Source organism: Malurus melanocephalus, unplaced genomic scaffold (genome assembly GCF_030028575.1).
Source record: "Malurus melanocephalus ecotype Western Australia unplaced genomic scaffold, MMel_1.1 scaffold_358, whole genome shotgun sequence".
Lineage (NCBI taxonomy): Eukaryota > Metazoa > Chordata > Aves > Passeriformes > Maluridae > Malurus > Malurus melanocephalus.
The window spans coordinates 242252-247975 of NW_026623590.1; positions in this window are offsets into that span (position 1 = coordinate 242252).

Below are 5724 nucleotides of genomic sequence, written 5' to 3' on the forward strand. Positions count from 1 at the left end.
GTAACGTTTGTTTTCAATTGTCTGAGTGCTGTTATTTTCCAGCAGAGATCCTGCCAGCAGTGCCTGGCAGCTCTCAGGTAACTCAGTCCTTGGCTCASTTAAAAAATTGATACAAAACCAATCAGCTCCCAAGAGCAGAGGCCATGGCTAGGAGCAGGGCTGTGAGATGAATCGTGAACAAGTCGTGATTGTGGATAACAAACTTCCTCTCTTTTTATTTGTTTTTAATTGCACAGCCCAGATTCTGCTGCTGCTGCTTTATTTCCTTTTGTTTTGATCACAAAAGCATTTTTTTTATTTGGCATCCAAAGCCCGGCCAAATTTTGACGGGATAAAAGTWCAGCACAATGATATCTGGTGCTGGCAGTAATTAAAGGCCCTGTGATAAAAAATAAAAATAAAAAAGCAAGAGGTGAAAATGGGGATATGTAAACAACAGGAGATATGCAAACAATGGATGTAATCCTGCACTCCTTAATCATGGGAGTAATCCTTATTCAGGAAAATAATCCTGTTGCTTCCAATAGACATCAGTGGGTGCTGGAGCACCAGGCCCAGCTTTTCCGRGGAGATAACGATGTTTTACCTGCTCTTTCCTGCAGTGCAATTTTAGCAACACGGCTCCTGCTGAGATGGGTTTGAATGCATTAGTGATAATATTAAATTAGGCTTTACCTGATGTCCGTTTTGCCTCTGAAAGTGTGAAAGGGAAGAATGGGATAATGGATGAGATGTGTCAGGGAGAGGATGCAAACCCCACCGGTTTTGTTGGCTCACCCTGCATTTATAAATCCCTTTTTGGTCCATGGGATGAATAAACTTTGCTTTTTTTTTTAGGCTAGGATGCAGCTTTAGCACAAAAAAATCACCGTGACACCTTATATCTCTTAAAGGATATTTGGGTCTCCCTAAAGGTGATATTGATAAATCTTGTCCATCTGATTTAAATATGAGGGGACTCTGGTGATGTCCTGGGAATATTTTTTATTGCTGTTATGCCCTGTGGTCTTGCCAAAATRCCACCTGTGGGAATGACACATTTTTACAGAAATTGCTGGTTCTGTTCCCCTTTTCCCCAGCCCAGCTCAGCTTTTCTGAGTTTTTCCCCTCCCAGACCCTGTGGTTCTGCTCTGTAATCCAGGATGGGGTTTGGGAGCCCCTGGGTGCCCTTGCCCAGCCAGTGCATCTGTTAATGAGGAAAACTAATTACTTAAAAGCTTTCAGTAGGATGGGGTTGAGAGGTATAAATAGTCATGAACTGCTCCTGCTGCTGTGTGTGAGCTGCTGCCAGCACTGGTGGGGTGGAGAGGAGTCACCCTTTGGTGCCATTGCTCTGCCAAGATCCTTCCTGAAGGGGAAAATTCTCTTCTGTGCACCCTAAAGGGGCCAAAATAGGAGAATTTAGAATTAAAAATGCACTGGGTGATGGTTCCAGGGGGTGTAAAAAACTTACTCTGAGGTGGAGTTGCTATCAAGTCTCAATCAGCTTTTTGTTGCACTGAAGTATCAAGAATGAGCCGATTTTCTTTCAAAAGAAGCTTCTAAATTTTGAAAGTGCATTTTTTTACATCTGATCTCGTTTATTGAATTATTTTTATAAAAACCTACATCCCTTGCAGCGTTTTTATTTGAGGATGCCCTTCTGACAACGGGCATAGGTCGCGTGCCCATTTTAGTTTTTAATACTTTCTGAGGATTTTAGAGGTTTGCTGTTCAAGCAAATTTGTTGAAAAGTGTTTTGAACTTGGCCAGAATGAGCTCTGGAATGGTTTATCCTGTTTGCTATCAAAAATTGTGTGTTCAGGGATGTAGAGCAGCATGGATTGGGGGGTTTTGTGCAAATTGTGTGTGAAAAAGGAGTTTTCTGTGGTCCTTGATGTGCCATTCTCATGTCTCTCGTCTTTAGGGTTAGTGGTATTTGGTTAAAGGTTTGACTTGATGATCTTGGAGGTCCTTTCCAATGATTTTGTGATCCTGAGATTTTATCTTGTTAGAGGATGAACTTGATGATCTTGGGGATATTTTCCAGTGATTCTGTGACTTCATCTGGTTAGAGATTGGACTTGATGATCTTGGAGGTCTTTTCCAACGATTTTGTGATCCTGTGATTTTATCTGTTTAGAGGATGAAGTTGATGATCTTGGGGATATTTTCCAATGATTTGGTGATCCTGTGATTTTGAGAAAAAGCTGAGCTGGTTGATTGCACATTTTATTGAACATATGGCAGCAGACAAATAACACCACAATGAATATTCTTTAAAATGAAGGTTTTCCCCTCGTTTCTGTGTGTTCCTTTGCTGTAAATACCAGCCTTGTGGCAGTGCCACCCTCAGCCCTCTGTGTGTGATCCCAGCCCCAGGCAGCTCTCAGATTGCCATCAGTGATGAGCATTAATCACTGCATTAATTGGGGAATGATGGAACACCTCAGCCACACTCCTGGCACTCAGCTGGGAGCAACTGGGACAAGTTGGGCAAATTCCCCACGTGGGGAAGAGCCACCAGCATTGTCAGTGAAAATAGATTCTCTTTCCTCCCCTCCCTCCAGGTGTTGTRTCCCCGTTTGTTCCTGGGGTTTTGCCATTAATAATTATTAGGGTGCTTCATAGAAATGTATCACAAACAGCTAAAAATCTATTTCCTGCCCGTATCYAAGCCTTTTCTGGTGATTAAAGATCATCAGTGCAGGATTTATGAGGGGCAGGGGATAAAATAATGCAGAAAACACACAATAACCAGTGACAAAATTAGCTATTGCCAATTATTTTGGCTGTCTTTTGGAAGAAGAAGAATGGAGTCAAGAGAAAGTGGATATATTTTCCTTTGTACTCGTGGGAGGGCCCAGGATAAACATGTGGAAAGAAAAAAAAAGTGTTTTGGCAGCAGAAGGTCACTCTGGCCACAGCCCCCATGGGTGCTCTGGGATTTCTCTGAGATTGGGTTTCAAATCTGTTTGGATTTAATTGATTGCATTTAATTTTCTGCTTCTGTTGCTCTAGAATTTGCTCTAAACTATTGCTCTAGTATTCCATCTTCACTCGGAACTGCAAACGTGGAAAAATCTATTTGGGAGGCTGGGTACAAACAGCTGGGCAGGTTTGGGAGATTCCTGGCAGGGTTTGGCTCAGGAATTCCCGTGGGAAACGGGGCAAGGCAGAGCTCAGGGCCACACATGGAGAGCTGCTCTCTTCTGAAACCAACTGCTGCTCTTGCAGCATTTAAAATTATTTTAAATTATCCTTCCTGATTAAATCAAACCTTAACAGGCAAAGTTCCCCTGCAAAGCCTTAGAGGAGAGTGCTTTTTTTTCTTTTTTGGTGTAGTTTTGGTTAACAGGTCACCTTTAGGGACGGATTACACTGAAAACAAGGTTTAATCAACATCATGTGGCTGGCTCTCTGTTTGCTCAGTTTTGTCCAGCCCTCCTTTTGCTCYCTGACTCTGAATGAGGTGCCCATGCAGGAATGCCCTTGGAACAGCAGCAGGGTCAGTGCAGCTGCAGGACTGACCAAACCCCTCCTGTTCCAGCAGCAGCTGGAGCTGTTTTGTGGTTTTGTCCTCCTTTTTGTGGTGAGCAGAAGGGGCTTTGTCACCCAGTGTGAGCAGCAGGGAGGGCTCTGTGCAAGGATCCTGGGACAACCCTTGAGAAATAAAACAGTGGATCTGTGTAAAATAAAACATTTGGTGTCATCGTGCAAGGGGAACAGCCTTGGCCTGGTGAGCCCAGACCCGAATCACCCAAACTCTCCTTCCCCTGTTTTATCCTCTCATTGTTATCTCATCCTTCTGAGCTTCTCAAGGCTGGTTTTTTGGTTTTTTTTTTGTTTTTTTTTTTCCAGGCAAGCTCTGCTTGCTTTGGGTTTTCCCCTTGCTTTCCTCGCCTGCACATTGCCTTGAAACAACAGCTCCTGACCTACTTCTGTCTTTTAATTGCTGCTGCAATATGAATTTTCATTCCAGCCAGAGTCCAGATGTACTGAGGATGCTCAGTACATGCCAGGATCTGCCCATTTATCTCCCAGGCTGGTCCTTCTCAGCCCTGAAAATCCAGAGACCCCCTTAACCTTTCTGAAAAAATACCTGAAGCCATCATCACCTATTTCAGTGCAGTCTGCTGATGGGAAATGGRGATAATAACTGTTAATCTAAATGCTAATATGTATTTTCTCTGACAGCTGAGTTTGTTTTACTGTTCTTTAACCTTTGGCTGAAAATATGAATGCAGATGGATGTGAGCCTTGTGCCTCCATTCCCCCGTGCCCAAATGAACCTGGGCACTGACATGTTAAGGGAGTCCATTATTATCCTTTATATTTTTATTATTAATACTTTTTTTGTGTCTTTTCATGGCTATTTTTGGGGGATCATGGACATGAGAGGATGGAGAACTGTCAGTATCCTGGATCTGGGGGAGAGCACAGCTTGATGAACAAGTTTTGCGTTCTCCAAAAGAGTTCAGTGAACTTTGTTCACAAAAAATATCCTTTTTTTCTCTGCACTCGAGAAAAAACACTGGCTACAGGTGCATTTTGAGCATCTCAAGAATTTCCTGTCTCAAGGGACATTGTTTTGCTTAGCTGAGATCTCCCTCTTTTTATTGCGCTGAAATGTGGAGTGAGGACAAGTTCTCAATGTGTCTCCTACTCAGTAAAATCAGAATTAAAGCTGAACTCAAGAAAGTCTTTCATTTTCATCATTCTGTGGTTTTAGCTTCTGAAGGACTCTGAAATCCTTTGGGAGGAGGGGGAAAAAAAAGCAGATTTAACAACATCAACTGGTATAACTCGGGTTTTTCTGGGATACACTTAATTCCAGTAGCACAGGAGTTTAATTAATAATAAATAGTTAGTTGAATGGAGAAAAGGAGAGTTGATCATACTCTGGAARGTCAGAAAAGGAGGAAGAAGGTGGGGATATGACCTGACACAGGGGGGAAAAATCCAGGTAAGGGCAGCACAGGAGGAGGATCCTTCCCTTCACCATACACCATCCTCTTCCCCATAAATATTTTCCAGAGTTTTTTGCTTGCTGRTCACTCTGCCAAGGGAGGATTTAACAGCACAGATGCATCAAATCATTACCCCAGTGATGTATTACAGGTACAATGTGTATTGCAACCTGTTCTCACAGCAGACAGAGCGTTAGTGCCTGATGTTATTACTGATATTTGATGTACAATCCAACTCTATTTAATTAGTTCACTAAAATGTGCTTTCTGCCAGAGATAGGGTGAACAGGAAAATCACCTTCTTGGAGAAATGCCTCGCAGCAAGATGACTGGAAAAAAAAAAAAGCAGAAAGTGGAGTCTGAGAGGCAGAAATTGAGCACATCAATCCTGCAGACCCCCCAAATTCTGCAGAACCTCTCAGCTGAGATTTTGGGATACAAGCCAGCAATTTAGCTGTAAAATAAGGCTCTTTGAAAGGAAACTGTCATGGTATTACCTATAAACATTTCAGGACAGCAGATTAATCTGCAGTTTATGGGTAAGRCAGCAGAAAGATGTTTCTGTGCTCGAAGAGGTGTTTTTATGTTTGGGAAGATGTTCCTCATCCAAAGGGCTGAAGCTGTGCCTTAAAAAAAATTCAGCTTGGCCTGGGGAGTCATCCCTAACACAGCCACCCTTCTGGTRTCTCCTCAGTGCCCACATTCACAGGAGATTGTTAAATGAGGTTTCATCTCCTTTTTTCCTCTCTGTGGGGCAGGAAAGCAGGGTTTTGGC